The following is a 13,162-nucleotide window of genomic DNA, read 5'->3' as shown; positions in this document are numbered from 1 at the left end:
CATTTCAGAAGCACTTTCCCACTCAGAAGTAATAAAATACACACATTTTGAAGCGATGTTCATTTATATTTGTCAACTGGAAGATTAAGCAAAGATCAGAGTGTTTGGTTATTGATCTCTGTTAAAAAGGGAGAGGTTTCAGGTTTTCATAACTTTAGAGCAAAGATAAACTCTGAAGGACTTTCCAGGATGTGATTACATGATCCTTACAAAAACATTTTATTCTCAGACCAAAAATAAACCATCATCTATCAGAGAGGTTCTATTAAAATATTTTATTGTATATGCAGGTCAGATAATAATCAGGTCTGGATTCACTGGGAAAATTAGCTCAGATTCCTAAAAACATGTGGTTTAATCACAGTTAGTTCATGATTTAATAAAGGGTGTGAATATTTGCTCCAACTTATGAGTGTTAAGTTGTGTCATCTTTTGATTTTTTGCACCTTTTTTGTACCAGGCGCACATGAGTGGTGGCAGCTGGTCTTTGGGCCGGGTCAGGATCTGGTAAAGCAGTTTGGACATCCTGAAAAAGTTTGGGATGTTTGACCGATTGTATGACAGGAAACCGGCTCAGCTCACTTACAATGTTTGGAGGTTTGTCTTTGAGTGGCTGGACAGGAGCTATTTCAGCTGGATTCATCGTGTTTCCTTGTTCAGCAGTTATGACCTGGGTTGGTTTGAGTTGAATTTGAGGTTGGTTATTCTGCAGTCCTTCGTCCCTTTCTTTAATTAGATTAGTCTTGTTTCTATTTTTACTTTAATTTCTTGTTATTCTTGCTATTTTATGTTTCTTAGGTCCAGTTACAATGTGGTATCTTGGTTTTTTTTCTAGTTTCCCTGTTGTGTTCTCTTCTTTGCCCCCTGTGCCATTTTCTCTCTCTCTTTCCTCCAACCTGTTAATCAGCCCAGGTCTTTTGTTCCAGCATTCACCCTCACAGTATTTATTCTCTTCTCCTGCTCACTCTTATTGCTGTTCCCTTCTCTTAAATCCCATCATATCCTGGTTACTTGCCTTTTGATATTCTGCTTATTTTTGCTCCTGGTTCCTGTTTTTGGTCTGCTCTGGCTCCTTGTGATTTCTGTGTGTTTTCAGGTTTCAAAACATTCAATATGATCCAGACTCCCAGCTTCTGTTTGCATTTGTCCTCTCTGCTCTTGATCTGACTGTGACTTTAAATTCAGGTTGATGATTGAAATGAAATCAGGGTTTCAACCTGGATCAGCAGAACCTCCTCAGCTGATCCTGGTTTTAACCAGAGACTGTCCTCACTCTGCTCACCACACTAACATCATGATCAATGATTATATAGGAGCTTTAGGAATAATCTGCATTAGAACAATGTGTGGTTTCAGCTGCAGTAGTGTGGTGATGTTAAGGATTATAGTTTAGTTTAGTTTTACTGATTATTTCCTGTTTGTATTTATATTCTGACCAGTTACTGCAGCAGGAATCAAGCAGCTGCTCTTTTCTCTGGACTCTTTTCTCCTCATGACTCCATCATGAAACATTTTCATCAGAACTTCTGTCCTTCCTCATTATAAACCTTTCTCTGATTTCACTACAGACCTTCTGCTGCTCTGAAAGAACAAACTAAAACGCATGTGAGTTGTGATCTCATCAGTCATGCAATATCCTTCACATTTACTTTCAGTTTGAAAGTTGGTCTTTTGTTCCGATGTTCTTCAACCCTTTGGATTATTTGAAGAAACTGTTAGTTTGCTTTTTCCCCTACTTGAACTTTGATTTCAAGAACTTTCCTTTTTGTTTCTGCTCTTTGATGTTTAAAAAGCAAGTTCATTTTGCATTTCAGCTCAAAGTTTAATCTCTCTTCCTTATGAAGGTTAATCTACAGCATTATTAGATTAGTCATTAACTGCAATCAAACAAAATTAACAGCTGATGTTTCTTTGTTCTGTCTCTGAACTAATGACATCACCTTCATATTTAGTGGATTCCAATTTTTTAGTGCTGTTTCACAAAACAAGAATAGCAGATTAAGACAGAATTTTTCAGATATCCTGGTTTAATCAAGCCTTGATTTGGTTTCACAAAAGTAATAGCACATAATTACTATGGCAATTTATACTAAGCAACCATCAGAAACCAATGCTTGTTAGTGATTCCACCTACTTATGTACATGTTTTGGTCTTTTTTTCACCCTGCATTAAAACGCAGCTAATTCATTCTGGTATTCAGTCATGTAGTATTAGTATTTTTAACATTATGATTGTAGAAAATACTATTATCAAGCTTAAAATAATTTTTGTCACTAAAGACACTAAAGACAAGTGTGAGGTTGCAAAAATCTGCACATGCAAAGAAACACACTGACAGCATAAAAACAGGACATGTGATACAGGAGGTGAGGGAAGTTGTGATGCTGGTAAGGGGTTCAAGTGAGCAACGCAACTAGCTGGTGCATTGCAACAGTCTAGGTTGCCTTACTGTGGGAGGAAGAGAAAGGGCGGCCAGCAAAGGTGGTGGGTTGAATAAGTGTGTTTTATAGTTATTCTCAAGTATGTATGTGATCAGGCAGACTCCATTAATTTTTCCATCTTCTTTAAGTTCTCACTGTTACATTTCAATGGCGACTCCAGACAGCCAAACTTATGATCAGTCCCGTCAAGCTGAGCTTGCAGCTTCTCCAACGTCTGTTCCATTAATCGAGCGAGTTTCAGGAACTGCAACTGAGCTGTGGCTCTGAGCAAGAATCACTTCCAGTTTGTGGTTCTGCTCACACAGCATCTGAGTCTGAGTGTTCACAGCAAGACATATCTTGTTACGAGACTTCAGCATCTCAATGGGCAGAACAGCTGCCAATGCTTTCTGAATTTCCTGATATGCGAGGTTTACGTCAAATCCAAACAGTAGAAATTGTGTCAACAAAAATTCCATTATATATTCATCTCCAACATCCTCAACCCACAATGTGGACATGCAAAGATTCTTCCACTTCTCCCAGGAATTCATCACATGTCCAGCTGCAAATGCCCCATTGAGGAAAGAGGGCTTTCATTTCCTACTTTTTGTCATCAAGACCAGATCCATAGTTTGCCATTTGGAAGATGTGCAATGAAAGATAGCACAGGACACTGAGCAAAAAGCACAGCAGATGAGGGAAGTAGCTGGAGAATAAAAAGCATCCACCTTCACTGAGAACAGGAAGAGAAAAAAACTCCACTATCAGGTCAACACTTTATTCATTTCCAATGTTAATTTATAAGTTTAAAGTTATTTATTTGAGCAAATGGTTGGCATAATTATGATGGTTTTTAGTTAAGAATGGTTTGAAAATATATATTTTGAGCTAATTACACATTCAATCTATTCACAATTATTTACTATTGTAGCAGCAATTCATTTTATTGAGTATGATTTAATTCAGCACAACATCCACCAAAAATAAAAATTAGAGGCCTCTTATTGACAGTTCCCTCAGCCAATCACATTCAACTTAACACATGTACAGACTGTCTCTGTCAAAAGATGTTAGTCTTTCTGTGTTAGGTATGGCGTATGCTATTTAACTATTGTGGCAACGGTGAACAGGTGATTGATCTCATCAAGTCTTGAAGAAATCTGTTCAAGTACACCTCTTGAGTTTGATTTAGTCTTTGTGAAACGGATAAAGCCAGGATGAACTGATGGAGATGATAGGTATTTGTGAATCTAAATAAGAACAAACAGACAACGTAAGTGAATTTTATGAAAGCTTTTGCAAAAGGAGAGAACCCAGCAAACTGCTGCTTCAAGCCGTTCACTGAGCGCTCTGAAGACCCTTTGTTACGGCTTTCTCTTTTATTACAAAGTAGAAAAGGAATGTGGAGGAGGCAGATAGGAGAATCCCGAAGATACAAGTGGCTGCAGCTCCAAAGTCTAACAATGAGAGCTTTTCTCAGGGATGTGAATAATAAATCTATTATAGCTACCAATGTAAGAATGATAACAAAACATAATTATTCTAACATTCCCCCTGTTTATAATTCTTACGTAATAACTATGCAAAAAAATAGTATAAAAAGAAAAAGAATGGATTACACATGTTATACAAGAGTTGTAGAATGCATAATATATAATATAAGAAGAATAGAAAAAAGAAATATAAAACAAACATTAAAAACCAAATGCATATAATGTTGTGTTAATGATATAATAATGTTGAATGTAAGAATGAGAACACAGAAAAAAACAACAACCCAAAAACAAACAAACAGCAGAAAATCAAATGCAGTTATCATCACTAACACCATTTGTTTTCACATTGTCAGTGTAGGAGTCATCAAGCAAATGATTTAATCTGTTTATTAATTTACAAGACATCATCTCATGTACTCGTTTTCCAGTCATCGTCTTTCTTCTGGAGCAACATGTAGTCCTCATCTGTGTCAGAGGTTACCCTGACCAACTGATAGCTGAGCAGAGCAGTGTTAAATGTCTTTAACAGCATGCTTTGAAAACATGAAATGATGCACGTTGTGAACAGACAGAATAGGATCAGTCCAGTCAAGATGGGTGTTCCAATCTTAAACAAAAGCTGCCACCAGAGTCTGGAGGTCAGCCAAGAAAGAAAGTCAAAAGTTTGTGAACCCTGAGTTGCACAGTCCACATAGTTCTTAAGCTCTTCCAAATCATGCAGGGCATCATGAATAGTTCCACCAGTTCCTCTTTCATCTCATACTGAACCTATGATCTTGCAGACGCCTCCTTGAGAGGTTTTGAGAAAAGCCAACACAACACAGTTTTCAAAAGCATGTAAGCTCCATCTCCACACAGGAAGTACCAGTCAGCCATCACCCATTGACCATAGTCTCCTGGCACTAAGGCGCTGCAACGAGCTTTCTTCTGTCGTCCTCTCGTCTGCTGAGTGATGTCGATCCTCCTTTCCTGAAGCAAAGCATGACAGTCTGGATTGTTGTTCCAGATGCTGCAGCCTGAGGTTGGCTCCTGACCTCTGCAGGCGACGAATTCCGGTGTTGTTTCGCAGAAGGTGTAAACTGTGTTACACAGGTTCCATGGGAGCATTCCTAGTGTTGTAGTTCCATTGTTGTAAATGCAGCTCCTGAGAGATCCTGGTTTGGCTCCTGCCAAGGAAATGGTCTCTGGTATTTTCATCACAGTCTGTGGAAATGGAAGAACATCAGCAGCAAGTGAACAGTTCATAGCTCCAAAAAGTCCTTTAGCAGCAGCTCCTGTCCAAAGTGAAAAAGAATAGTCCTTTTTGCACCATCTGCAGCCCTTTGGTATGGGGATGCTGTACCGTCGGTGTGTGCTCAGGCCATAGAGACACATCTGTTTGTCATCAGTGATGTTCCCTGGTCGAAGGCCTGAGTTGTGTGTGGCGTAGGGCAGCTGTGCACACACATAGCAGTTCACCTCGTTCACCTCGTTAAATTCATTAGTTGCCACCACAGGTTAGTGCTGCAGTCATGTGGATGAGACTGGGGGAAGAGTGTTTGTGCTTCTCTCCTCATCTTGTGGAGGCTGAGGCAGCTTCCACTCCAGAACAAAAAACATGCTGCAGTCACAGCGCAGCAGAGATTCCACCTGGCCTGTGAGAATCCCATTGCTGCTCAGATTACAAAGATGTTAGGAGTTACCCAGGACTCTATAGAACAGGGGGTTGATGATTTCTTCACCACCGTTGAGACGAGTGACCCTAAAAAGCCAAACCCCTGTGAAGGTGGACTCCCACCTGCTCCCACCTAGGCTTCCAACACTCTCTGCAACTTACAGTGACTGAGATGAATCCAGCTGGGTCGTTCAGCAATCTTTACAGCAGTTGGAATCGTTATCAGCACTTAGAATGGTCCCTCCCACCGCGGGCTGGCCCAGCTCTTCCTCTTTATGACTTTGATGAACACCCAGTCTCCTGGCTTGGTGGGAGTGGTTTCCTGCGGGAGAGGAGAGTCAGAGGGCAGTAAATTTGCATTTGACACCTCCTTCTGTTTCAGAGTCCTGATCATGTAATCTGCCAGTGTTTGCTCCTCATCTGCATGTTGCAAATTTGGAGAAAATATTGGTAATCTGTATGGTCTGCCATGAATTATTTCAAATGGTGTTAATCCTTCTTGTGTGGGTGTAATTCTCATGTACAACTTTACCAAATCTAAACATTTTAACCACGGTGTTCCATACATTTTCTTTAATCTAATTTTCAGTATAGATGGTTTGTGGTATTGGAATAATAGTTTTACATATAGCTTTAGCTACTGTCAAAGCATCTGGATGCTTTGCTAGAACTATTTCAACCCATTTAGAAAAAGCATCAATAATTACCAAACAATATTTGTTTGCATTGTTTGGAATAGATAAGAAGGCTTTGGGAAACTTCCTCTTTTTGGCCTTATGTTCCTTTGTGTCTAACACAAACTGGACATGCAGAACAAAAAATCTTTAGGTAAGAATTTAGTCCATATGTTGTGAAATATTGTTGTATTATCCCCACTATTCCCCCTGTTGACACATGGCATCACCCGTGTGCCACAATTGCGGCTGCTTTAGATAAAGACTTTGGGAGAACTGGTTTGTGATTGACTTGAAAAATTTCCTCATCATTAATTTTCACAACCTTAGTTATCTGCAATCGTTTTTCTGCCTGCGGAAAACGTCATTTGGCATGTCTGCTAAAAAAGTTTTATCTATTATTAGTTCTTCTTTTAATATTTAATCTGCTAACCTTTGTTATTATTCTTTATGAATTTAATGATCATTAATCAATCAACCTTGGATTAAAGGTTTTAAGCGTTATCTAGAAACATTATGTTCATTCACAAACATCAATTTGGAGTAACTAGTTAGATAAAATATCACAATTTAATTTAACCTTGCATTTCAGACCAGTTGACAATGTAATTTTTATGATTTAAATAATAATTTGATCAGTTACTCAGTTCTTGAGTGCAATCTGTTCCCATAATCATTTCCAGCAATGTAATGAGACACAAACAAAAACATAAAAATTAATCAGTCTGCTTTCATTGTTTTCCTTTGCTCAAATGGTTATACAATTTTTTTGAAGCTTCAAGAATTTTCTTTTAAGTAATGTATAGATTTTAAAAGCTATCTCAGACGTGTTGGAAACCAGCCACAACTGAATTTCCTGCTGCTGAAACACTTCACCAATTTCAATAAAATGTAGATTCATAACTGTTCAAATTAATATTATTTCATTTATTTCTTATTTATTTATTTTTTAACATTCAGAGATATTTAATTTTAAATCCAATCTAGCATGTATTATCAAGATAGTCCTAAAAGAAAAAAAGAAAAAGAAAACTTTTGTAAATAATTATTAGCTTAGAATCTTTGATCATTTTTAGCTGGTGTAATTTAGTGGCATAATTTCCATTAGTTCTTTGCTGATCTTTTGGCGAATGCAATTTTCCCTTCACGGTTTCCCAACCTGTGGCTCATGGACCCTAAGAGGATCCTTAGCAGTGGTCCTGCTGTTCAGGACTCAGAGTTAAAAGGGACAAACTGAGAGAATTTGTCTATCATTGAACATAAAAGCCGTTAAGACTTTATTTTCTGGCTAGATAATATGTGAACAGGGTTATAAAGCAAGCAAGTCTTCATTGCAGTAGCAGTTTATAACAGTTGTGTATGTGTATAACACTTATCTTGGATGAGTTCACTTCTCCCTCCTCCTCCTGCTGCTGGCATCGCTGCAGCCTGGTCCTCTCCTCCTCTCTCTCTGCAGTTTCCTGTCAGTCCAACTGGTTCTGTATTGGATCTTTGAGTTGCCCAGACTGTCCCTCACTCAATGTCCATGCTGTCCACAAATGAAACAAGGGTCAAACAGTTCAGTTTGTCGTCTCTGAAGCACATTATCCTTCCTTCTCCAGACTGATGTCAGGGAGTAAACCAGTGGAGGTTGTAAGAGTTCAGTTGCACCCAAACACAGGAATGTAGTTTCAGTCCAAATGTCCAGCAGGACTCCATGCAGTAGTTGCTCAATGACAGTTCCTGGTGTCAGAAAATTAGGATCAGCAGATCTCTTCTTTGTCTTTCTGATCTTCTTTGTCTTCTTGATCACTGTCATTAGCTGGTGAGGGGGGAGGGACATCATCTCGGCCATGGCAAGACAGGTTTGAGTTGAGGTCAGAGGTCAGACGCACTGCAGTGAGGCTCAGACAGAGGAAAACGAAAGAAGCAAATAGGAGTCAATTAGAGTTGGTCTTTCTTTTTGTTTTTTGTTTTTTTATTTATTTCTAAATATATATAAATATATATGTAGCCGGGGCATTATGTCCATTATGCACTCTTCCGGTTGCCCATATAAGGAAGACGCTGTTTTAGCGCAGCTGATTCATTACGGAGGCAAGCAATCGGTATTTACATTTAAAAGCGGGTAGATCGCTGAGAGGGTGAGAGTCCAGGCTGATTTCTCTGCAGGTATGGTTAACATGAAGTGTGCGCTGGGTTGAGAATTATTTCTGATGGCTCCATTTTATTGTTGCAGGAAACCTCCTCTTGGAGAGGATATACAGAGTTCTGCTAGCTTTTAGCGAAGGTAAAGGCAGTTCATTATTATGGGGATATTTAAAATATCTGTTTAATTTTATTCTCTGTTGTGTGCAGGTTGGCCTGCTACTGTTTCGGTTTTAGTTTGTTTTGGTTATTTATGGATTAAACTTTTTATTCTTTTGGGAGTTTTTATTGTTCAGCTCTCCAGGCTCGCTTGTAGATAACCTGTGCTGTCCCTGGTTCCAAGCTGTTTTATCTAGATTGAGGAGACTAGTGGAAGGGGAGTTTCTTGTTTTGTGTTATTCACCGGGAGTTTTTCTTTTGTTGTGCGAGTGTTTTTGTTCGGGAACACCTAGGTGTATTCAGTTACATTTGTTTTTTTAAATTATTATTTCTCCCCCAAGCAGTCTGATTTTATTTAATCAAAGTAACTGGTCATCAGCGGTAAGGTTTCCAGGGCCAGCATAGATTTAGGATTTTAAAGTGGTTGATATTGTACAATGAAAATGAATTGACTATTTATGCCTAGTATTATTGTGATTAAATAAACTGTGGTTAATTTGCATTCTGATCATTTTCTTTACAACTTATGTGTAAAGATGTATATATATATATATATATATATATATATATATATATATATATATATATATATATATATATATATATATATATATATATATATATATATATATATATATATATATATATATATATATATTTATATATAAATATATATAACATTTTATTATATATAAACCCAACATTTTATTTAAAAGTTAAAAGTCATTTACTTATTCGAACACATATAAAAATGAAACATGTTAAACACACAGTCTCTTTTATCCTTTGCCATGTTAGATTTTAATGTAGAATGTAAGTTAATTTAAGTTCAAATTTACTTAGTCTGAGTAACATCTTATCAGAGATCAATGAATTACTTTAAGTTTGTTGATCCTAATGCTGAGGTGTGAAGTCAGCGAGCAGCCCTCTTCTCATTTTAAGCCTAAGTGAGATAAGAGGCTGGATAATGTCCAGGTCGGTACCAGAACTCTGATCGCTGACCCCCCAAACATACAGCCAAAGGATCACAGCACCAAAGTTGGTGTCATTTTCTTTTGTAATGGTTCTTCCAAGTAATCACTACATTGAAAAAAAGAAAAAAGAAAATGTCATTTGTTGCTTTCCCTGTATAATTTCCCCTTACTTTTGCCCAATCTTTCCCTAATGAGGACATGTCTGCTTCTCCTACTTCTACCCCATTTAGTCTGTATGAGTGAATTAATCCAGCCATGTCTTCTATCCACTTATCGGGTTCTCTGCAACATGTGTTATTCCTTCCACATCCTTCCTGGCCTCTTCTAAAGTCCAGGGTCTAAAAACATAAATATGTGGTGACTGGCCATCTCTAGGATTTGGGTTTGGGACCTGGATCATTGGATATTGTTCTGTACCGTCAAAACTGTTCAAAACTTTTGGCTGTTTGTACTGCCTTAGATTATATGAATGTCCCTGATTAGTGGGACCTGCGCCTTCCTTCTCATATAGCAACGCCAGTAGACAGGAAGGGATGGATAAAGTGTATTTGGAGTGAGAACCGACAGTGGATCTGTGGTCAGCTCACCTGGTGGTGATTTTGCAGGAGTGAGAGTTGGAGGGGCTGAGGGGAGCGCTGCCTGTGTGCGTGGAGGAGGGCCTGCATTGCACCTAGTATGGGCTCGTTATCTTCTGGCTTTACAAACAAAGTAGTGGCTTCCTCACTTTTACTCCTTTTGTCTTTGTTTTTTCTAATTTGTTCTCTCCTTTCTTTAGTTGCATCTAACCATTGTTTAGCACATTTCAGTTCTTCCTCCTTTCTTTCTCTTTTTATTAATTTTTATTTCCCATTATTTAAGTACTCTGCAATTTAGCTTTAGAAATGACTTGATATTTTGTGCTCTCTCTCAAGTAAGTGCTGGAGGTCAGAGCTTAGTGTCCCCTGAAGAACAGGCTTCTAGACTGAGACTAGCCTCAGTCCGGTTCTTCACTTAGGATTCTAATTCTGAGGACAGAAAGTTTTCCTCACAGAGAGATGAGCACCACTCGCTCTTGCATGTACACGCACACACACACACACACACACAAACACACACAGCACGGCAGCAATGACACAGCAATAAAAATCGCAGCAACTAACAATTTCCTATCAGTGCGAGGATTCTTCCTTATGGGAAGTCCTCATTAAAAGAGGGGCTCTAAAAACACTTCTCTTGTAGATTTTAGTTGAGACAACAGGGATTCTACAACCTTTCGGAATTTAGTCAAGGTGTTCTGACAAGGCCTCCAACCTTTTAGCTGATAAACATCAACTGCAATATATCAATTGTTTCACTTACACTTTCTGTCGGCTCGTTCTGTTCGGTCGGATCTCGGCAGTCCCGTCGCTGGCAGACAAAGTCGGACCTAAGGCGCTGGCCTGGCGAAGAATTCACTTCCCGGGTCTTTCTCTCCAAGTCCTAATGACTCTGGCCGTGCACGGTTTCAGCGCGTCGTTCTTCATCTGTCAGCGAACAAAACGCGAGATCCGGGTCACGGCACCAAAATGATAGGTATTTGTGAATCTAAATAGAAGAACAAACAGACAACGCAAGTGAATTTTATGAAAGCTTTTGCCAAAGGAGAGAACCCAGCAAACTGCTGCTTCCAGCCGTTCACTGAGCGTTCTGAAGACCCTTTGTTAGGGCTTTCTCTTTTATTACAAAGTAGAAAAGGAATGTGGAGGGAGGTAGATAGGAGTATCCCAAAGATACAAGTGGCTGCAGCTCCAAAGTCTAACAAGTATGAGAACTTTTCTCAGGGATATGAATACTAAATCTATTATAGCTACCAATGTAAGAATGATAACAAAACATAATCATTCTAACAGATGTCCTCAGCCGGGGCCCAAGCGCCAAAGACTTAAATTTGTATGTCAATAAACTCTTCTAATGGTTTCCATTTTCTCCGTCTAAGTCTCTCCAGATTGAATTAATGTTCAGATGAAATCAACTCAGATTTTTCCATTGTGAACTAACCATAAGTTAATCTGAATATGTGTGAAGTGCACAATTCTAGTCCAAGTTCAGGGAGCAAAAACAATCTTTAATACATCTGCAGACAGAGGGAAAAATATATTCTGCATTAGGCGAAAATCTAAATCTGCTCTAACGAACTCAGAGTTACATAGTTGCTTTATTCACCTCTCAGCTGACAGAGGCGGAGATTAAGTTCCCAGACGACCCGCCTGGGAAACTTCAGCAGACGCATCTTGTTCAGTTAGTTTGTACACCCTCTGCAGCTGCACCGAAAACATCTTGACTATGATACAATTACATTTATGTGATACATAAAAGTATGATGCAAATAAAACATTTTTTTCTTTAAAGCAAATCTACTTCACATATGTTAGAATATCAATCGTTGTTCCAGAAATGGTGAATTTCATATGTGCATCCTTTATTTCACCAGTTTTTCTTTCCACTCCACTTTTTATTAAAATGTAATACTGTCTTCTGGGAAAAGTCATCTTGTTCAAGAATGAATTTTTTGGCAGATATTCACCATGATTGATTACTCCATAATGTGGCAATAATTACCTTTTTTATTGGTTTTGTGTAACCATGCAATTTATTATCTTACAGAATAAAAATTTGTTCAATTAGCTAACTGAAAAGTGAGTTTAAAACTTCTTTTAGTGTTGTAGTTCAGTCTCCATCCAGCAGAGCGTCCCACTTGTCATTCTGAGGAGCCATTGATACGAGTTTGCAGTGGTATCTCTGAAGGGGAAAGAGGTCAAAACTATCAATATGGTCCAGTTTGGGGTCTCCATTCTCCATTTGTGGATTGTTTGTCAAATTGAGAGCATAAATTTACTGGATTGAACTGGAGCTTGATAAAACAAGGAGTGGAGTTTTCTAATTTGCATTTTTGTGCCATAAAAGAATTGGAAATCAAATGTGCAAAGAGTTTGACTGGAAAGTAAAAACCAGATTTAATAGAACACACTGTGTCAAATAAAGTGTTACTCCTTTCAAAACGTTCATTTCCAGGATTCCAACCACAGATGGATGTTGGAGGAATGTGTTGAATGGTCGGTCATCACACACGTCTTCTGGTTCTGACCACAAATAAAGACTTTCTGGGAGGAAATGAAACAGGAGATTGAGGACATTCTGAGGACAGATCTCCCCATGGAGCCTCTTCTGTTTCTGCTGGACATAAACACCAAGGATTTACTCACTAAACATCAATGTTACATATTGTTGCACCTTCTGCTGCTGGTAGCAAGAAAGACAATTAGACTAAACTGGATTAAACCCAGTTCACCAACTGTTGCTGAATGGAGGAAAACTGAAACATGACAACATGATGGAGCGTCTGACTGAACAACTAGACATGAAAAAGATAATTAAATATGTAGTTTGGAAAAAAAATACTGAATTTGAAAATTAAATGTTTAGTTTGCAAAATAAATATTTATTTTGAAGCCAAATATTTAGCTAAAGTTTTATTTCCCAAAATTTTGTTTACAATCCAAGTAAATATTTAGATTGTGAATTAAATATTTAGTTTATAATGAACGTTTGGATGACATGATGAAAATATTTTTTTGAAAAATGCATTTTCACAACTTTTTCTTTATGACATGATGAATAAACTAAAATACTGTTAGT

Source organism: Poeciliopsis prolifica, unplaced genomic scaffold (genome assembly GCF_027474105.1).
Source record: "Poeciliopsis prolifica strain line A6 unplaced genomic scaffold, Auburn_PproV2 SCAFFOLD112, whole genome shotgun sequence".
In the NCBI taxonomy this organism is placed as follows: domain Eukaryota; kingdom Metazoa; phylum Chordata; class Actinopteri; order Cyprinodontiformes; family Poeciliidae; genus Poeciliopsis; species Poeciliopsis prolifica.
The sequence above is the reverse complement of the archived record's forward strand: the minus strand, read 5'-3'. Positions refer to the sequence as shown.